General features: G+C 44.5%; 1 long non-coding RNA gene across 1 annotated transcript; it reads right to left on the minus strand.

Moving 5' to 3' along the window:
* Positions 1-9,473: 9,473 nt before the first annotated feature.
* LOC115864828 (uncharacterized) lies at positions 9,474-22,612 on the minus strand. Its single transcript, XR_004044158.3, has 4 exons — positions 22,260-22,612; positions 21,773-21,946; positions 13,298-13,387; positions 9,474-11,554 (listed from the first exon to the last, which is right to left on the minus strand). It is a non-coding gene; the product is annotated as an uncharacterized lncRNA (long non-coding RNA).
* Between the last annotated feature and the right edge of the window lie 59 nt (positions 22,613-22,671).

Genomic DNA, 22,671 nt, shown 5'->3' on the forward strand with positions numbered 1-22,671 from the left:
CATTTTTGATGTCTAGTGTTGTAAGCAGATAGGGTAAGGGGTCCCCGGAGAAAGACAGCCAAGTATGGCTCCTCTTGACATAAGAGAAGCCATTTTTGGCCTAAGCCACTTTGTGATCTAAGTCTGGACACAATGCTTGTCCTTGAACTGGTCTCAGTAATTAATGATCTTAAGGGAACAAAAGAATGCAGGAGCAAATGACTGTTATCAGGCAAGAGAAGTAACAATAGCAAAGGTAATATATCAGTTGTAAAGACTCCCAGTTCTGCTTCAATGGTAAAGATTAGCCTGAAGCACTTTCTTGGGCTGTTTTGTAGAATTTAAACCTCCCTGGAGCACTCAACCAGCAGATCAACTGAAACCTAAGGGATGATGCTGTTGACCTTTTCTGACCCTGGTGACTTCAATCAACTAAAGCTTGGACTCTGTCAATCCCCAACTGTATGCTGAATTCTCTGCTCAAGCCCCTTCATGAATGAATATGCATGTACCCTCAGCTTAAAACGTCACCAATTTTGGGACTTTCCTGGTGGTCCAGTGGTTAAGAATCTGCCTTCCAATGCAGGGGATGCAGGTTTGATCCTTGGTCAGGGAAGTAAGATTCCCGTATGCTGCAGGGCAACTAAGCCTGCATGCTCTAGAGCCCGCACACCACAACTAGAGAGAAGCCCACGTGCCTCAGTGAGGAGCCTGCATGCTGCAACGAAAGATCCTGCATGCCACAGCAAAGATCCCGCATGCTGCAACTAAGACCCGATACAGCCAAAATAAATAAATATTAAAACAAACAAAAAACAACAACAACAAAAACTTTGCCAATTTTGCTGTTCAGGGAGACACTGCTTTGGGAAAGATCCCCAGTGTTCTCCTTACTTGCTGCAAGTAACAAATCCTTCCTTCTCCTGATCTTTGGCTTGGCTGTATCTGTTGGCTTGACCCCCACCAAGAGGTCAATACAGTTTTTTGGTAAAAATTTTGGCAACCACGCAGGGACATCTCGCCTAGCCCCTTTGGGTTCTCCCAGCTCTATGTTGCTGGGGTCCTGCAGGCAAGGGCATAGGAGAATCCCTCTTGGTGCCTGAGTTGTCAGGTCCATGCACCTCAGCTCACTTATCAGACTCAGAGGCTACTCCAGACATCTTGATCTGAAGTGTCCCTTTGAAGAAGTGAGTGGCATTCACCCAACAAATCAGCTTCTGTCCCCATCTCAACAGGGGAGGAGGAATGACTCAAGAACTGTGCAGTTAATCTTGTCCAGTAAGCAGATAGGGTAGGGGATCCCTGTTGAAAGAGAACCAGGCATGGCTTTCTTGACATAAGAGAAGCCATTTTTGGCCTAAGCCATTTTGTTATCTGAGCCTGGCAACAGTACTTGTCCTTGAACAGGTCTCAGTAATAATGATCTTAAGAGAACAAAAGGACAAACTTAGGCAAAAGAAGTAACAATAGCAAAGATAACAAATTGTAAAGACTCCCAGTTCTATTTCAATGGTAAAGGCTAGCCTGAAGCACCATCTTGAGCTATTTTGCAAAATTTAAATGCCCCCTCAGGTGCTCAACCACCAGATCAACTGGAATCTAAAGGATGATAGGGTTGACTTTTTCTGACCCTCATGACTTCAATCATCTAAAGCTTGGACTCTACCTACCACCTAAGCCCATTCATGAATATGCATGTATGCTTAGCTTAAAAATTCCCTAATTTTGCTGTTCAGGAAGATACTGCTTTGGGAAAGAACCTCAGTGTTCTCCTTGCTCCAAGTAATAAATCCTTCCTTCTCCTGGTCTTTGGTTTTGTTGTGGCTTTTGACCTGACACCCTCCAAGAGGCAAACCCAGTTTTTGGGTGATAGTCTGGCCAGGTTAGCTTGGACTCTGAGGGGTTGTCAGACAATCCTGACCTCAGGCTTGGGAACCAAGATCCCACAAGCTTCATGGCACAGTTAAAAAAAAAGGAACAAAGAAAAAAAGGAGCAGTACAATATCAAAGAATAAAAAACAAAATATTAGAAAGATAAAAAATAATTAGGAAAAATAAAACTATAATTGAAACAACTGCAACAAGGTAAAATAAAACCACAACAGAAAAAAGAAAACAGAAAAGGGGGGAGGGGGAAGAACAAACCAAAAGGAGGGATCACTAATAAAGTATAAAGAATAAAATAAAATCAGAAAAATAAAAGATTAGGAAAAATAAAAATATAAAAGAATCAACAACAATGAATCAACAAGGTAAAACAAAATCCAATCTAAAAAAGGAAAAAAGAAAAGAAAAAAAAAAAGCCTTGGCTATGGGGGTGGAGTTTAGGCGGGGATGGGGGGGTGGAACTTAGGCAGGGGCGGGGTTTAGGGTGAGGCGGGACTTAAGCAGGTGGCGGGGTGACGTTTGAATGTGGGGCAGGGCCTCTGCTTAGGACCTGCGCAGAAGGGGAGAGGCAGCACGTGGAAAGGAGGTCTTCTGGAGTGTGGGGTTCCGGAGTTTGGCAGTAGGGCCCTGAGTGAGGCTGTGTGGGTGGGTTTCACGCTTAGCGCAGTTGGAGTGCGCATATGTCTCCGAGTGTAGAGATGGGGCCCTGGGTGGGGGTGTAGGGGCGGGGCCTGGACTCTGTGCAGCAGGAGGGAGACTCCGAGGGCAGAGCATTCGGCCCAGGAGCACGTGGTGTGATTCCTAAGTGGACAGGGAAAGCACTGGCCACGTTCCCTTCCAGTCCTTTGCACCCCTCACCCATCATCTCACCCAGGGTCTCCCCCGTCGTCACTGGACCCCTAACCGTGGGTAGGTCCCGCTGGCTGTAGGAATTCCTTCCCTCCCCCAGCTGCCCCTCAGGGATGCCGGTCCAGGAGGTCCGGCCTTTACTTTTGTTCCCCCTTCCCTCCCTCCCACTCCCTCAGGACCCGCAGCAGGAGGGGGCCTCGGTGGGCAGAGGATCAGGCCCCAGCTCTCAGCAGGCTCCTGGGGGCCCAAGTGGGCAGGGGAAGTGTGGCCACGTTCCCTTTTGATCCTCTGCCCTCCCAGTGGTCCCCCAATTTCCCCCTTTGGGCGTGGGATCCCTTCCCCTCCCCCAGCCACCCCTCAGGGGCGCCAGTCCCATCCCACCTCCACTTCTCCCCCCACCTTCACTCCCCTCACACCCCATGTACTACCCGGTCGCTGGAGGTTCCTCCTGTCCCCTTAGGTGTCTGTGGTCCCCCACCGGTGCCTGGTAGGTGCCCTAGTTGTGAGGAGATGCAAATTCTGCATCCTCCTAGTATTCCATCTTGACTCCACCCCACCTTTTGATATTTTTGACAAAATTCCCAAATATCATATTCTTTTTAAAAAAAATTTTGGCCATGCCACACAGTTTATGAGATCTTAGTTCCCCAACCAGGGACTGAACCTGTGCCCCCTGCAGTGGAAGTGCAAAGTCTTAACCAGTGGACCACCAGGGAAGTCCCCCAAATATCAAATTCTAACTGAAGTTCTTTTGACCTCCAGCTAACTATGATGCTTCAGAGGACCCCTGAAGCACCTCAGAGAGAGATATTAAATTAACTAGGATTATTTGGTATGTTAAATTACATGGGAAGCACTGTCAAATGAGTGACAAGCTTTCTCAGGTTATACTGTAGGGATAAATGTTATTAATATATTATTAATATAGACACTCTAGAAATTATATAAAATTTGGATATGTCCTGGTATATAATGTTATCTGTCGTAATTCTAGGTATTATCTTAAAATGTTGTATGTCACAGCAGTAACCAACATTCTTTGTCCATTACATTGTAATCAGGTGTTAATCACGCCTTTTTTTTTTTTTTTTGCGGTATGCAGGCCTCTCACTGTTGTGGCCTCTCCCATTGCAGAGCACAGGCTCCAGACGCGCAGGCTCAGCGGCCATGGCTCACGGGCCCAGCCGCTCAGCGGCAGGTGGGATCTTCCCGGACCGGGGCACGAACCCGTGTCCCCTGCATCGGCAGGCGGACTCTCAACCACTGCGCCACCAGGGAAGCCCAATCACGCCTTTTTAAGTCTTGTCATTTACAGACAGTTATTGTTCTACTCTGATGTTCTGCGAAAGTGCTTCATCTTCAAGAAGATTCTTAGGAAGGATGTTTTGATAAGTATAGGTCTCTGATAAATTTCTGATCATACCACTGAACTGGGTAAGAAATTAAAAATCTTAATGAAAACCTGATGGCTTCATAAAACTGTTAACAAAAAGGATTAGCTATTGAGTGAACTAATGAATATGGTTATAATTTTTATTGTTTTTGTCTAAAATGTTACTGGCTTTAATCTGTGTTTTCCAGATATAAAGAAACCCTTCCGCTCAAGCTAATTATGACTAACAGCAATTTGGTAAATTATACCTTTGGAAGTAAAACAGGAACATTTGTCTTTTTCTTTCTACCTGATCCCTCCAAAAATTAGAAATTCTTAAGTTCCCAGCAGCATTATCAGGTAAATAAAGAAGGCCACCACCTAAAAGGTACAGGAACCTCAAGGTATTTGGGGGACCTTGAAAAGGGCGGAATTCACTCAAATCTATAGATATTTCATGTGAAATCTGTGACAGGCCCATGGCATGGCTTTCCTGGCTTTAAGAGACCTTTCAAAAGTTCAATTGAGATTCCTTATGAAAAGCTCCAGCCGAGCCAACTTAGAAGAGCCTAAGTAATCAATTAATCAGACTTATTTTGCAAATTAGTCTTAATTTGGCTATATTTGCTAAAAATGAGGGTAATTGTAGAGAAAAATTATGTTTCAGTGGATACTAAAATCAAGTTTTGTTAATTGAGGTCTGTATTTACTGCCTGAGACTCACCTCCCAGATAGCTACTTATTGTTACATTACATAATTGTAAATTTTAAATGAATTGCTAAAAAGACACTCTAAGTTTGTTTCTGAAGCTTATCACAACAATGTATCTTTAGAAGAAGATCAGATGCCCCATGTCAAGGCCCTATCAAAATTGAATGTTATTGTGTTAGCCATATGTTTGCCCTGATGTTCAGGAGGAAAAGAAAATTATCTAGTGAAGTTATCACAGAGTGTAACTACTCATGACATGTATCATTGCTTGCTTTAAGTCTACTGCTATAAGCACATGTACAATGTTTGTGTTACAATCTGGTATAATGGATAAATGTATATATAACCTACAAAATGTTTCCCCATTAACATACCTCTGAGCCTGTTCACAATATTGATTAACTTCTCCCAATGTGGATAACTAGAAGAATATCTATATATTAACAAAAAGGAGGCTTAGCACCAAGGGACATGATGAACCCAGGGCAGGCATCAACCACCCTGGCATCAAGGGACAAATATTTTTGTCTATTGAAAGACTTTCAATCAAGAGGGGAAATGATGAAAAAAATCTTCATATTGAGATATGGGCAAGTCATGCTGGCTTATACATGGTTTAACTTAAACTTTACTGACCAGAATGGCCTGTTTTGTGGCCTGTAGAACATGCATTGTACATCTGCTTTGGCCATTGAGGAGAGGATGCTTTTAGAAATCAAACATAGAGGGGAATTCCCCGGTGGTCCAGTGGTTAGGACTTGGTGCTTTCAGCTTTCACTGCAGTGGGCCTGGGGTTCAATCCCTGGTCAAGGAACTAAGATCCTGCAAGCTGCATGGTGTGGCCAAAAAAAAAAGAAGAAGAAAGAAATCAAACAGACAGAGGACGTCATCATCACTCACATAGAGGCTTTAACAAAATTTATCCAGCAAGCCTTAACAACAGTAATCAGGCTGTCAGTCTAATGAACTCAGAAGTTTCTGTGGGGCTTCCCTGGTGGCGCAGTGGTTGAGAGTCCGCCTGCTGATGCAGGGGACGCGGGTTCGTGCCCCGGTCCGGGAAGATCCCACATGCCGCGAAGCGGCTGGGCCCGTGAGCCATGGCCGCTGAGCCTGCACGTCCAGAGCCTGTGCTCTGCAATGGGAGAGGCCACAACAGTGAGAGGCCTGCGTACCACAAAAAAAAAAAAAAAAAAAAAAGTTTCTATGATGAAAAAGCGGTCCTACAAAACTGCATGGCCCTTGATATTTTAACAGCCTCTCAAGGAGGAACTTATGCTATAATATATACCAAATGCTGTTTTTAATACCTGATAAGTCTTCTAATATAACTCAACTTATGATGCACATGAAAAACCAAATCTCGTCTCTGAATGATCCCCTTCCCAGTTTAGGGAAAATATTAGAAAAATGGTTTGGTTTAGGGGGCTCTTACTCAAGTCTGTGCTAATGATGTTGCAAAGTTGCTGTTAACTGTCTCTCCCACTGTGCCTCTTCTACACCTGCTAGAATAATGCTATTCAAGCAAGGTTCAGACACTACTTTGGTGGACCCCAAAACCTACCTAGCTCTAGCAGCAAGAGATTTTCACTCCTCTAACTAGGAAGACTAAAACATCCATTCTCAGCAGGAAGCAATTACAGAAGACTTACCTTCAGTCCAGTACCCCTCAGGACTGAAGAGTGAAATATCTCAAGGGGGGATTTTGTAAGCAGATTGGGTAGAGGGTCCCCAGAGAAAGAGAACCAGGCATGGCTTTCTTGACAAAGAGAAGCCACTTTTGGCCTAAGTCATTTTGTGATCTAAGCCTGGCCACAGTGCTTATCCTCAAACAGATCTCAGTAATTAATAATCTTAAGGGAACAAAAGAAGCAGGAACAAATGACTGTTACCAGGCAAGAGAAGTAACAATAGCAAAGATAGCAAATCAGCTGTAAAGGCTTCCAGTTCTATTTCAGTGGTAAAGATGAGCCTGAAGCAGTCAATCACCAGATCAACCAGAACGTAAAGGATGATGATGTTGACCTTTTCTGACCCTTGTGACTTCAATCAACTAAAGCTTGGACTCTGTCGACCTTTGCCCAATTCTATGCTGAATTCTCCTCTGCTCAAGCCCCTACATAAATATGCATGTACCTTTAGCTTAAGTGGAGACACTTCTTTGGGGAAGATCCCCAGTGTGCTCCTTACTTGCTTAAGTCCTTCCTTCTCCTGCTCTTTGGCTTGGTTGTGTCTTTTGGCTCAACACCCACCAAGAGGTGAACCCAGTTTTTGGGTAATAGTGTTAGTTATCTGGATAACATCTACAGTGTTTTGTATCATATAAGACAATATTGATGTAGATACTGACAGAAGATTCATCTTGTAAACAGACAACATAAACATACAGTATCAATTAGTATAGTACTGTAAATTTTTTTCTACTTTATGATTTTCTTAATAAAATTTTCTCTTCTGTAGCTTACTTCATTATAAGAAGAGTATACATTACATATAGCATACAAAATATATATTAATGGACTGTTTATGTCATCAGTAAGGCTTCCAGTCAACAGTAGGCTTTTAGCAGTATGTTTCGGGGGAGTGAAAAGTTATATGCAGATTTCTGACCGTGTGGGGTAGGCACCCCAAGCCCCCACATTGTTCAAGGGTCAACTATATTTTCATTTAATAAAAAAATTTTTTAGCACCTACAATATATAAAGCAACTCTCCAGGTACTATAAGGGTAATAAAGATGAAACTGATCCAGACCATCTCTTCAGAAGCCAATGGTGGTCGACAGATGAATGGATAAAGAAGATGTGGCACGTATATACAATGGAATATTACTCAGCCATAAAAAGAAATGAAATTGAGTTATTTGTAGTGAGGTGGACAGACCTAGAGTCTGTCATACGAAGTGAAGTAAGTCAGAAAGAGAAAAACAAATACCGTATGCTAACACATATATATGGAATCTAAAAAAAAAAGGTTCTGATGAACCTATGGGCAGGACAGGAATAAAGACACAGACGTAGAGAATGAACTTGAGGACACTGGGAGGGGGAAGGGTAAGCTGGGACGAAGTGAGAGAGTAGCATTGATATATATACACTACCAAATGTAAAATAGATAGCTAGTCGGTGCTTTGTGATCACCTAGAGGGGTGGGATAGGGAGGGTGGGAGGGAAGTGCAAGAGGGAGGGGGTATGGGGATATATGTATGCATGTACCTGATTCACTTTGTTATACAGCAGAAACTAACACAACATTGTAAAGCAATTATACTCCAATAAGGATGGTTAAGAAAAAAAAAAAAAAGAAGCCGGTGGTGGGACTTCCCTGGTGGTCCAGTGGTTAAGACTCTGCACTCAATGCAGGGGGTGCAGGTTCGATCCCTGGTTGGGGAACTAAGATCCCGCATGCCACACAGCGGGGCCAAAAAAAAGGAGAGAAGCTGATGGCCTTGCAGGGGAGGTGGAGCACACTCGTAAATAATTACAATGCCAGGTAAAATTATGATCTGCCAGGAATGTGCTGTTGTGTTATTTATAGTTCTTTCCAAATTAGTTTATTTTTCTTTCAAAACTGGTAGTCTATAGTTAAGCGATTATCCAGTATATTAGAACTCCCTGTTCCCTAACTATTCTAGATAAATGAAAGGTTACATTCCTCGATATCAGTGACATCAGGTATTACTAGCAGCCATCAGCATTGTCTGAGAGTCATTCTTCTCATTCAATGACAGGACTGTACCATTCCAGCAAGGTCTTATTGACAGCATCACATCACCTTCTTTGGACATACAATTCACCTGAACTGGATGGGTGAGGAGGATGGATCAGATAATGTGGAAACTTGAACTGTGGTGGGGAGGCTGAGGGCATGCCTTCAGGAAGTTGGATACTTGTGTGGGTGGCAACACAAAAGTAGATAGGCCATGTTATCAAGTGACAACCAGAAATGGGGTCAGTATAGGCACACAGATTGTCCCTGGCTATACAGAATGGGTCTGTCTGAACAGATAGTGGATCTGTCGGGGAGAAGGCTGTAGGGGCAGGAAGAGGATCTGTCTGTCCACTCCACAGATGTGACCACTATGTGATGGTGTGAATTGACTCTTTTATTCTGATTTGGGCTCTATTTTTATCTCCATTTTAAAAGAAAAACAAATTAATGTATTAATTTATATAACCACCATCGAAAGATCATTAAGGAAATATGTCCTTCATATATTAGGAATAGTGCTGTCAGAAAAGGTTGGACTAAAGCCTTTGAATCAAGAATCCAGGGCTTCCCTGGTGGCGCAGTGGTTAAGAATCTGCCTGCCAATGCAGGGAACATGGGTTCGAACCCTGGTCTGGAAAGATCCCACATGCCGCGAAGCAACTAAGCCCGTGAGGCACAACTACTGAGCCTGCGCGTCTAGAGCCTGTGCTCCGCAACAAGAGAAGCCACGACAATGAGAAGCCTGCGCACCACGATGAAGAGTAGCCCTCGCTCGCCGCAACTAGAGAAAGCCCGCGCACAGAAACGAAAACCCAACACAGCCAAAAGTAAATAAAAGAAAAAAAAAAGAATCCAGAATTCAATGCTGTTACCATTGACATACAGCACAGCCACAAATTAGCATCAAAATATACATCTTACACATTTCCTTATTTACATCTTTTGCCTTGAGAATTTGATGATAAAAATACTTTTTAGATGTGGACATGGTTCCCTTAAAATTAAATGTTGTAAATCATTAATTTAAACAAAGTTGATCGATGAGTTAATACGGGAGCTTGTAATGTTAACCTCTTTGCATTTCAAGCCCCAGGACTGGGATCATGGCTCTGACTCTAAGGGAAGCGATGTGGACAGAGGGGTCTGTTTTGTCCCACGGCCCCTCGAAACCTCAGCTGACCCAAGGACCTCTCCACAAAGACCAATGCAGCACACGCCCAGGGGCCCGGGGAATCTCTCCTTCTACCCACTTGGTCCATTTTGGGGAGGCAATAGTAGGGGTACCCAACCTAGGGTCACCACCTAGAGCTTTGGTATCTGCTTTTTTTATGGGAGCTCAGCCTCTTGAGTAAAATATTTAATTACAGAGCTTATTCATTTGGTTTCTGGCCTTTACACCTACTGGAGACCACGCCTACTGCCCAGAGTAAGTTATTTGTGGGAGGCAGCAGACATAACACTTGAAATCGCTCATGCCTCTGTGCCTTGTAGCTGAAGTGAAATTATTTATGGTATCCAGATTTGTGCCGTCTCCAGTATTAACTCACACTTTTGGCTGATTTATTATTTGGCCGGATAGCATTTGCTCTTAGGTCTTGGCAAGAGGCCCCTCCGTGGGGCCCACTCTTTAGACAGCTCTACTGTTGCTCTCTTCTGGTCATTCCTCTTCACTGGGTGAGGAATCCACAGGCCAAGTGATTTATTCACTCAGATCCTTGCTCTGCTTTTAGGTCCAGAATTCCCTGCCAAAGTCCCTGCTTCCAGGACTGGTATGAACCTCTTTTCCTGATCTACCCTTCCAAAGGGAGACCGTGCCATTGGTGTGGTACCACAGGCCCAAAGCGGTGGCTGTGAGGGGGTGCCGAAGTGGCAGGAGCTTGGACGTATGTGGGGTGGGATCATCGTCGTGTGTATATAAGGCCCTTTATGATATGGGCCAGGCCTGCGAGTGGGAAATGACATCAGGCCAGAAGTGCTTTCCTGGAACCACCACATTCTGGTGTGGAGCTCTGAGGAGTTTTGCATCAATCAAACTGATTTTATAGGTCATTATAAACATATATCTGTCAAGGTAGGAAAGGCTAACTGGCCTGTCAAGGCTAACTTGTTAGCTTCAGCTATAATTTTTTTATATTTAGACACATGATTTGTGGGCCACCATTTTTCCTGTTCCCCACATGCCACAAATATGGGACTAGGCCTGCTCTTAGAATAGGTTCAATTCTGAGTTCATTTAAAATTTTAATATAAAGGATCTGGTAAGAGACGGGTGAAGTGTGGGTAGTGGGTAGGCGGCTTTCCACCAGGTCAAATGTGACATTGCTACAACTGCCCACATTTCCTGGCCTGCTCTCTGGCCTGGCAGGAGAAACCTTATGTGCATGTGTGTTTAACATCCACTGAGAGCCAGAGAAATATGACTTGGCTGTTTTCAAAGAATTCAAGCCCCACACTGTGCTCTGGTTGTGACAGCTGCCATTCCCCTGCCAAGCAACTCTTCCCAGCTGACTTCCTTAAGCTGTTTGGAGTTAAGAGCTGGGCACTTTGAAGGCCTCTTCCAGGCCAAAAAAGAATGAACTAGAAAGGGAATTGGGGCAGCCTTCCTCGGTTGAACACCACTTCACTTCAGCAAACCCCTAAGCCTTGCTATCTGTTTTGTCAGCTGTAAAATGAGCAGACTATTTCAGCCCTGCCTCAGAGGGCACCAAGCGGTGGGCTTAATTAATGATGAATGTGATGGGCTTTGTCATGTAAAGTCATATATAAATGAAAAGGAGCATTGGAGCTATTTTATCCAAAATCTGGAGTGCATCCTGCTTTCCACTGCCATCGATAAGACTTTACGTCCTGATCACAGACCGCTGCAGACTTCAGGGGTGCAGAAAAACACAGCTGGGCTTGCCTGTGTGTTTGGGTCGTGTGTTGGGTTCAGGGTTGGGTCGTGGAAGTGGAGCACAGAGCAAGCAATCGGTGCATGGTTTAGATTTCTGATGGCAGGCAGCACTGAGATCCACTGGGTCCAGCTGGCGGCAGATGATGGACTGGTTTCTGCAATCAAAATACAAAGAACAGGTGTACCCATTTATTCCTGGGACTGTTCTGGAAAGATCCTTGAGATTGAAAGTGTCACGCTGAGGGGAGAGTTCTTTCCAAAGATCTCCCCTGCCTTTCTCCCTGTTGTCCCTGCCTCGGTTTGCTGGCTGACAGCTCACAGCAGTGGTGTTTTCTTCAGGGACAGTGTTTACTGAGAACAGGCCACAAGGATCAGTCCTGTCTAGGATCCATTCCTTCCTTTAGTCTTGTGTCTTATTCATAAGGATCACAACCCACAGTTCACTTAAAGACACGGGTACATGATTAACCAGAAGTTGTACTGGTCCTGCTGAGAATTGTTGATTACTTTGGCTAACGGGATTTCTGTCCCCTGACATGATTCAGCTAACAGCAGCAAATCGTAACTTTTATATACTTAGTAGACATGATCATTCCTTCCCTTCATCTCCTAGAGCTAGGATGTTACTGGAATGAGACACCATATTCAGCGTTCTAACTATTCTGTACCGCCTCTTGTTAAGGATTAGATGACCTTGAGCTCCTTGAGAAACCCAAGAGGGTCGTAATCATTTTTGCATTACCCTTGACATTAGTGCCTTCCTTATAGGAGACAAAAACAAAAACAAAACCCCCAAGAACTTGTTCAGATGCATTGAAAATGAAAACTCCTCGTGAGATAAAAAATGATAGGAACTCCCACTGTCCATTAGGGAGCTTCCTTTTCAACTTTTCACAAAAATTTCTTGTTGGACGATCTAAGTATTTTATATTGGTTAAGGTCTTCAGCTTCAGCCAGACTTGGGCTTATATGCTTGTTCTGCAAATTACCATTCATGAGACCTTAACTAGCATGGTGCCTTAGTTTCTTCATCTGTAAAGTGGGGAAAATAATACTATCTATCCCAGCAGTCCCCAACCTTTTTGGCACCAGGGACCGGTTTCATGGAAGACAATTTTTCCACAGAGTGGGATGTGGAGCGGAGGGTGGGGAAAAGGTTTCGGGATGATTCAACCACATTCCATTTATTGTGTACTTTATTTCTATTATTATTACATTGTAATATATAATGAAGTAATTATACAACTCACCATAATGCAGAATCAGTGGGAGCCCTGAGCGTGTTTTCACTTGCCACTCACTGATAGGGGTTTGATATGAGTCTACAAGCAGTTGATTTATTGTGGTCTCTGTGCAGTCAAACCTGTCTGCTAATGATAATCTGTATTTGCAGCCACTCCCCAGCGCTAGCATCACCGCCTCAGCTCCACCTCGGATCACCAGGCATTAGATTCTCATAAGGAGCGCGCAGCCTAGATCCCTCACATGCGCAGTTCACAGTAGGGTTCGCGCTCCTATGAGAATCTAATGCCGCTGCTGATCTGACAGGCGGCGGAGCTCAGGCGGTAATGCGAGCGATGGGGAGCGGCTGTAAATACAGATGAAGCTTTGCTCACTTGCCCGCCGCTCACCTCCTGCTGTGAGGCCCGGTTCCTAACAGGGTTGGGGACCCCTAATCTATCTCATAGAGAAATTATAAAGATTAAATGTGATAATCTATGCAAAGTGTTTAGCACAGTGCCTGGCACAAAATCAGTGCTCAGATAATACCATCCTCCTCATCCTCCTCCTCATCATCATTGGTAGAGATTATAGGGGAAGGAGTCTCGGTTGCTCTCAGAGCCTAAGAGTACAGCCTTCAGATTTAGTAACCTGCCCCATGGTTCCATTAATGTTACCTTATTAATCTGAAGCAGGAGCCCATGTAAGTCAGAACCTCCAGATTTTCTGCTTCTAGTCTTTGATTTCAGGTTTTATTCTTTGGATACCTAGAGAAGTATGAATAAGATAGCTTTCATTCAGACATAATTTGAGGGCTGTTTAAAAAGGCACTTTGCAAATTAACTTCTTGTACATATGCCTCAGTAATTCTGTTGGTTGTAAAATATATTGTTAGGCGATGTGGATCCTTGTAAACAGGCTCATTTCCAATGTCCTTGGTGGGTCTTTTGTTTAAACTGGTTTCTCCCCTTAATGTGTGGTCCCTAGATTTGAAAACAAAAGTTTTTGTTGCAGACATTCATCATCAATGAAGTTCATGATGAAGGCCTTTTCACTTAACAAACTATGTTTAGGTACTGTTCAGTGTTTGAAGGCAGAGCTACAGTGAGGCAGCCTGAACGGGAGGACTTAGAGCCACTGGCTGCCTTGACAACAGTTTGGAGGGAGTAGGCACCTTAGGGGGTCTTAGTTCAGTCTGTGCCTCCTTTTTAAAGAGCTTCTGTGCATCCACTTCCACAGGGGTGGGCCCCAGGAGTCACTACCACCCCAAGTGCCTACGGCTGATTGGAGGAGACGCTCCTGACCCAAGCTGAGATTCTGTCTGCAGGACGTCTGGAATGCGGACACAACCCTTCTGGTCAGTCACTATTGGCCTAGATCTAGGACAGCATACAATAAAGGGCTGGCATGGCCATTTTCACGATGTACTCTGGGAGGCAGAAAAAACTGGAATGTAGCAAAAGATGACTAAAAGCGTCAGGGAGAAGTAGAGATGAGAAACCAGGTCGCCCCTGGGAGAAAAGGGGAGGTGGCAAGAGAATAGCTGTCTGCGTTCCCATGGGCCTCTCAGGGCTTTGTTCTAACCCCCTTGAGGCCCAGCTGCCCTTCCGGCTCTGGCCCATGTCCAGTCCACTCTCTGTTTTAGCTCAGGCAACCTTGAACTGTATCTGTTACGTGAAACCCAAGGAGCCTTGGCTGAGTGAGTGAGCTGGCACTGAGAGAGAGGCCACACCAGGCGGGGTCCACATGGGGATGCCCACCCAGGGGGATCCCATCACACTGGCCTGCCAAAATCAGACATGCATACAAGTAATTTTTGCTGATGATAAAACTGAATAGAACAGATTCATAGTTATTCCAAAACAGTGTTCTCTCCTAGTCACTTCCTGAAATGCTTTTTTGTGTAGTAGGAAGCAGCTGGCATTATAGATGGCACACCCATAATTGCGTCTAACCCTGAATATTTTTAAAGGGGTACGTGTACCTACAGCTGTCATTGGTCATGCATGTTGCAGGAAACAAAGCAAAACACAACGCGATAGGCACTGGTCTCTTCTAAGGAGCTATCAGTCCCCATCACTGTGCCACTTGACATTCATCTATAGCTTTGGCCCTCCCCCAGATTCAGGGCCCAATCCTGTCTCTAGCTGAAGGCTTTAAGGCCCTGTTTCAGTAGTGCAGGGGACAAAGTTAGGATATCCTGTAACTTGTCCTGCTCTGATCAAATGCCCTGGTTCTGGCCTCTGGGCTTTTGCCTTCAACCAGGCATCGAGTCCCTCTTCTAATTCCCTGTTGTAGAGCCTGAGTTCTCGATTCCTCAGGCTTTAGCTCCTGCCTCCATAACCTGACCAGAACCCTGGTCTCTTCAAAATCAGGACTCTAACTTGCTTACGTCTATTTTCTCCAGGTAACACCCCTGAAAGGCAGACCGAGCTGGGAGCTTGCTGTCACTTGTCCTGTCTGTCCCACACTGCCCACACTGTCTAGGTCACTCCCACTGTTTCTCCCATTCCCCCACCCCCACTTTCACCACTGCCAATAATCATATTTGCTCCACGTATGGGACACCTACCTTTTGCTACCTTCTAGGTCTTTCTAACACTGAATCTCTCTCAATTATCATGTCACCTGTTACTCCTCTCAGGACCCATGTGGTCCTGCAGCTCTGCCTGCCTGGCAGACCTCCTCCACTGATTTCAGCTGGGCACCAATCACAAAGCCTTGCACACAGCAAGGTGACAGGGAGGCGGGGTGGCATGGTGGAATGAGCATGACATGAACATGGGCATCCCGAGCAGACCTGGGTTCAAATCCTTGCTCCTCCACTTGCACCTGTTCCCTAATGCCTGTAGGACTCAAAGGTACAAGGTATTGTTGAAAGAATTATATTATGAGATAATGTGCCTGTCAAAATATAGCAGTTATTTTATAAAATACCAAATTTAGCTTTTTTTGGTGGGGGGCAGGGCCTGCACCGCGCAGCATGTGGGATCTTAGTTCCCCGACCAGGCATCAAACCTGCATCCCCTGCATTGGAGGCGTGGAGTCTTCACCACTGGACTGCCAGGAAAGTCCCCACCAAATTTAGCATTTAATAAAACACATCTGTCTTTCTTTCTTGAACTTATATTTCTAACAGCTTTATTGAGATATCCACATATCATTCAACCCACTGATTTAAAGGGTACAATTCAATGGTTTTTAGTATATTCACTGGACTTAGATTTCTTAAAATGTAATTATAGCATAAGGGATATGAGGATTAATAAGTTAAAAAGATGTTAAGATTTTAGTCAGTTATAATTTTATGTAAATCAAGAGTGTGATGCCATTGCATTGTCAAAAAACTTATGCGATTTTGGGCTGTACAGATACACAGGTGATGATAAGAACAAGATGGATAGTGGTTCCTTGTTATTCTGAGCAGGACATGTGTTCAGTCCTTGGGCCTAGTTTAAGAGGGATATGGGCAAATTGGAGCATGTCCAGAGAAACATGAAAAGGGTGACGAGAAACAGCAAATACTGTTTGTAGGAGCCTATGATATTCACCCTGGAGAAGTAAATCCAAAGAGGAAATGAAACCCCATCCTCAATTAGCTCTGGGTTGTCATTTGGAAAATGAATGACATGTATTTTCTATGTTCTTTCGCTAGGCCAGAACCTCAATAAGTGAATTTAAGTTAAAAGCAAGCAGATTTTTTCTTTTTAACATCTTCATTGGAGTATAATTGCTTTACAATGTTGTGTTAGTTTCTGCTGTATAACAAAGTGAATCAGCTATATGCATATGTATATCCCCATATCCCCTCCCTCTGCGTCTCCCTCCTACCCACCTTATCCCACCCCTCTAGGTGGTCGCAGAGCACCGAGCTGATCTCCCTGTGCCATGCAGCTGCTTCCCACTAGCTATCTATTTTACATTTGGTAGTGTATATATGTCAATGCTACTCTCTCACTTCGTCCCAGCTTACCCTTCCCCCTCCCCTTGTCCTCAAGTCCATTCTCTACATCTGTGTCTTTATTCCTGTCCTTTCCCTAGGTTCATAAGAACCATTTATTTTTTTAGATTCCATGTATATGTGTTAGCATACGGTATTTGTTTTTCTCTTTCTGACTTACTTCACTCTGTATGACAGACTCTAGGTCCATCCGCCTCACTATGAACAACTCAATTTCGTTTCTTTTTATGGCTGAGTAACATTCCACTGTATATATGTGCCACATCTTCTTTATCCATTCATCTGTCAATGGACACTTAGGTTGCTTCCATGTCCTGGCTATTGTACATAGAAGTAAGCAGATTTTGACATGATATAAAGGAGCAATTAAAGCTGTCTAAAATTGGGGTGAATCGTCCCTTCCTAACCTGAAATTCTGTATTTAATATATTACCTCTTTAATAGCAAGTCAGAGAGCTACACCTTATAGAGTTTTGACTCTGTTATGTGTCGAGCTCAGGTGGGTAAAATGATCAAGTAGGTCACCCCTTGTTTACTTAAGGCTAATCATTCGGTTTGGGTGAGTCTAGTAGTCCATTCTTCCTCCCATTTTTCATTCCCACTCTCTGCTTTTTGATCAGAGGAAAGAGAAAAGAAAGCCCCAAATCGTCAATATGGGTATTTTATTAGCACTTCTGATGATAATGGAAATATTTCTAAAATAAGACTTTGGCATTACCTGATCAGGATATTGTGCTCATCTCTTCCCTGCTCTGTGTAAGGGACTGCATCTTAGCGTTTGAAACTCGCCATGGTGGAAACACCTACAGAAATTAGCAAATACGGCAGACCATCTTCCCCCAGCTCATCGACCAGTGCCCACTGCTTTAGCATCCACACCACCCAGTGATGACAGAGCTGGCACTGTTAATAATGATGACAGACCTTCTACTAGATTTTTGGACCATGTGTCTCTATAAGAAATACATTTATAGACAACGGTATTTAACTTTCATATAAGGGCAATTTGGAATTTAAGTAGTTTAGTGTAATTAACTAGTTTCAGATGAGTGGAATATTTAGGGGAAAGTATTTGGGAAAAACTGGACTCATTCTCAACTGCTTTCTAGACCACATCTCTTTTTTCTTTAAGGAAACCCCATAATAGCCATGGTCTGTATATTTGAAGAGTCTGTTATGCACAGCTACTTATGGAGTGACCATGTGACAGACTAGGAAGACATGTCCAAGATGAAGGCCCTCTGGAAGTGGGAAGATAAAGCTCTCTGCTGGCCAGTACTCCTTGTGCCACCTATTGGATTTTGAAAGAACAATCTCTCAGCTTTTGATTCAAAGGTAAGACTCCAGCAAGTTTTTTCCGCAGATGGAACATATTCGTAATCTTCCTTAAGGCAGAGCTATTGTAAAAACTTTGCATTGTATGCGTTGTTATGAGGGAAATCACCATCAGCCCAAGATTCCCAGGGCCAACTGGTTTCTTTATCATCAACAAGCTCCAGGAATTATAGTCGGCATTTATTGAGCACTCGCAGTATACTATGTACCTTACAAGCATTCTCTCATTTTATCTTCATCTAACCTTATGTGATGGGTATAAATATTTTCATTTTACAGATGGGGAAACAACTTCAAGTGGTTAAGTGGCTATTAGAGTTAAAAAGTTTCTGTGATCCTAGAAAACAGGATTTACATTGCCTACTGCTTTGTATACAGCAGACATTCCATACATAGTTGAATCAGTTTTTTAATGTGAATAAATAGAGCACCATTCTTCTTAATACTTTGAGCCCTTTGACCTATTAGCCTTTTAAGCAGCTTTTATCTAATGGAAAATCAGAATGATTTTCATTTATTTTGCTTCTACGTACATTCCAAGGGCAGAGCTCCCTGTAATATCTCATTAACCCTACAATGACATAGAATTATTTTCCCAATTTTAGAAACAAGTTAATGGAGGCTTAGCAGGAATTAGGTTGTCTTTTGATGTTTTCATCACACCAAGTCAAGGCAGAGGAAAGACCAAAGGCATGCATTAAGAAGAACCTAGTTCCTACTGTATAACACAGGGAACTATATTCAATATTCTGTGATAAGCCATAATAGAAAAAATAGGAAAAAGAGCGGGTATATATGTATAACTGAATCGCTTTGCTGTACAGTAGAAATTAACACAACATTGTAAATCAACTATACTTCAATAATAATAAAAAAAAGAACCTAGTAAAGTTATGACCAGAAAAAAGGGTTCTAGATAAACCCGGAGGGAAACAGTCCTCAGAGAGTGACCACAAGTCAGTTCTGCTGAGTATGTCACTCAATGGACAGAGTTCTGTGCTTACTAAGCACTGTAGTAGGCATGGGGGAGATAAGACCAAATCCTGATTTTGAGAAGCCTATGGGCTTTTAGGGAAGAGAAGACAGAGACACATACACATAAGGAAAGTGAATTTGCAGTACGAGAGACTAAAAAGGAAAAGCAGACAAGACAGCGGTGGTCATTGAGAAACAATTAACGCTGGCAATAAGCATTGCAGGAGTTCGGAAAAGGGAGCGATTATATTTGCATAAATTTACGCTGACCTCAGCATCTTCACTATGAGCTGTGGGAAGACAATGAAGTTTGAGAGAGCACCTGGCTTCCAAGGAGCTCACTTTCTTCCCTGGAGACTTGAGCAGATCATGAGAGGGTTTGCACCAAGTAGCCAGAGAGATGAGATGATGAGAGCCAGAGACCTGATGATCAAGACCAGCAAGATGGTGCTGGGACAGCTCACGTGGCTACTGAGCCTGGATGTTCTGAATTATTAATGATGTTTCTCTCTCTGTATTTTTCCCGCTTTCTACCTTTAAGCAAAAGTAGCCTGGAGTTCTTCCTGGACTTTGCTTTTGAAATTTTTAAGCCCTCCAGAGAACTCTCAACCTTGGCTCCTCTTGGAATCACCTGGGGAGTTTTTAAAACACTGCCACCTGGGTTCCACCCCCAAATACTCTAATTGACCTAGGGTGCTCCTTCGGTGATTCTAATGAGCAATCAAGTTTGAGTATCATTGACTTAAAGGGTTCCTTGACATGATAAGAGAGAATGAAATTTGCCAGAGTGAACAAAGTATCTTGGAGAAACAGGAGAGCTGGGGAACTTCCCTGCTCCAATCTAGAGAAATAGCCTTGACTTGCTACCCTGGAGTAGTAGGGATCTGGGTCGGGCTTCCCCACAGCCCCATGGGGGAGGTAGGAAGACTCCAGAGAGAGTGGCTGTGTGGTGGCCAGGGCTTCTCACACTGGGATATACACACAGATCACAGGGGATCTTGTTAAAATGTAGGTTCTGACTCAGTAGGTCTGGATGGGGCCTGAGAGTCTGCATTTCCAAAAAGTTCCTAGGTGATCCCAATGCTGCTGGTCCACAAACTGGCAAAGATCTGCATAGCCAAGACCTAGGCCGTCTACCTTAAGATTCTCGTATCCATCTAAAGCAACAGATAGGAGGAGCCATGACCTGTCAAACCTGAAGGGTTCCACAGACAGGGACAGTAGACATCTGTGCAGTGACCTGGTTAGACTGACAACCGAGAAGCAGATGGACCCCATCTGCAAAGCCTTCTAGACTAAAAGGGGAGCATATCCTGTCAGGGGGTACTGGCAGATCACAGATGACCCATTCAAAAGGGGTCTAGAAACCAGAGGGCAAGAGAAGCCAGCTGATACGGCCCATCAAAGTCAGCCTCCCGGGCATAGAGCAGGGCAAAGGATGGGCACAGACCTGGTGGGGGACACATACAGAAAACTTAGCACAATCCTCAAGAATGAGGTGAAGTGTTCGCCAGGCCAGCTATCTTAGTCTGTTTGGGCTGCTATAACAAAATACTATGGACTGGGTAGTTTAAACACTAGACATTTATTTCTTACAGTTCTGGAGGCTGGGAAGTCCAAGATCCAGGCATCAACAGACTTGGTGTCTAGTGAGAGCCTGCTTCTTGGTTTACAGATGGCATACTTCTGTGTCCTTACACGACAGAAGGAGTGAGGGAGCTCTCTGGGGCCTCTTTGGGGCATGAATTCTATAATGGAGTAGGACCCTATGGGGCCTTCCCAGAACAGACCCCCCTCACCCACTCAATGTCCTCCCCGCCCTCTTGTTTGTAGAAAAGCTGTAGTCTCCCAGGCCTCCGCTGAGTCACAAAAGCCTGCCTCAAGAATTAATGATTGAAAGGATGTGAACATGTAATGACAAAACTAGCAGTTGGGCCAGGAGAACTGCTAAGAATTTAAACAGTCAAACAGCCATATGGCAGTCACAGAATTTTTAGTTCCTCCCTGAAGTACCTGAATAACAATATCTGATACACATTTCCTGAGTTGTTTTACAGATGCTAAAATCGCCACCAAATGGAAGAAGTTAACTATTTGATGACCATAAGCACTTAGCCCCCAGACCTACTGGAGCCTAAGGACTGGTAATGTTGATCCCTGTGACCCCACCCTGTTACCTCACCATCAACCACAACTCTTCGATTCACACACCCTGTGACTCCCCTCCCTCACCTTGCCTTTAAAAATGCTTCCTTGAGGGGCTTCCCTGGTGGCGCAGTGGTTGAGAGTGCGCCTGCCGATGCAGGGGACACGGGTTCGTGCCCGGGTCTGGGAAGATCCCACGTGCCGCAGAGCGGGCTCCGTGAGCCATGGCCGCTGAGCCTGCGCTTCCGGAGCCTGCGCTTCCGGAGCCTGCGCTCCGCAACGGGAGAGGCCACAACAGTGAGAGGCCCGCGTACCGCCAAAAAAAAAAATGCTTCCTTGAAACCCACTGAGGAGTTCAGGTCTTTTGAGCACAAGTGGCCTGTTCTCCTTGCTCAGCCCAGCAATAAACCTTTCTTTGCTCTCATCCCAACTCCAGCATTTCAGTTTGTTTGGCCTCACTGCGTGTCGGGCACACGAACTTGGGTTTGACAACAATTCCAACATGAGGGCTCCATCCTAATGACCTAATCACCTCCCAAAGGCCCCACCCTCCAATACTATCACATTGGGGGTTAGGATTCAACATATGAATTTTGTGGGGGACGCAAACATTTGGTCTATAGTACCAGCCCAATGGGGGCTCAGCCTCAGTCAGAAATTAAGTTGGTATGGAAAATAAAGAAAATGACACCAGCGTTTGCATCTGAGACTCTTACCCCTTAAGACTGGAGCTTACCTGAAGTGTCAAGGATCCTCATGAGTGGCAGATGAATCGCAACCCGAACAGCAGAGCTCTGGGGATAATATTTGTGAACCTGTTGGAGAGCTGATGTGCAGAGAAGAGGTGGGTTTCAGAAGTTGCTGCTGCTTTCAGGAATGTGTTGAGAATAAGCCACACATGCTTTGCAACCTGCCAACAGGTGGACAATAGAAGGAAGAGAAAAAGAATGCTGCCTTGTTAAAGTTTTCCTGACAATGTGGATTTCTTTGAGCTTCTCAGAAAAATACTTAGAAAGGCAGGGGTAAGAAAAGTTAACTTTAGGGCCCCACCTCACACCCTGAATTTCTTAAACATCAAGACTAAACTAAACCTCTGACCATCTTTCTGGGAAAAGAAGGGCACAAGCCTGAGGAACTCCAACTTAGGGGAAAGTGGCTAACTGACCTATTTAGAACTGGTTTTGGCCGGTTTGAAGTTTAGCATCAGTGGGTTCCTGGCTTACCCTGAACACCTGTGAGTTTTCCCAGCGTCTGAAGTTTGGCAAAGGAGGAAGGGGGTGGAAATGGCCGCACACTTAAGGTGAAGTGCTGAAAAGGAGGGTTCAGCAGCACCTTCTCAGACCTGGCCAGATAGAACAGCTGGAAAGTCTCTGGTTGCAGAGAGCGGGGGCTACTCTTCGTTAAGGTGCGCCGGCTTCTCATTGCGGTGGCTTCTCTTGTTGTGGAGTACGGGCTCTAGATGCGTGGGCTTCAGTAGTTGTGGCATATGGGCTCAGTAGTGGTGGCTCGAGGGCTCTAGAGTGCAGGCTCAGTAGCTGTGGCGCACGGGCTTAGTTGCTCTGTGGCATGTGGGATCTTCCCAGACCAGGGCTCGAACCCATGTCCTCTGCGTTGGCAGGCGGATTCTTAACCACT

This window comes from Globicephala melas, chromosome 2 (assembly GCF_963455315.2).
Source record: "Globicephala melas chromosome 2, mGloMel1.2, whole genome shotgun sequence".
Taxonomy (NCBI): Eukaryota; Metazoa; Chordata; class Mammalia; order Artiodactyla; family Delphinidae; genus Globicephala; species Globicephala melas.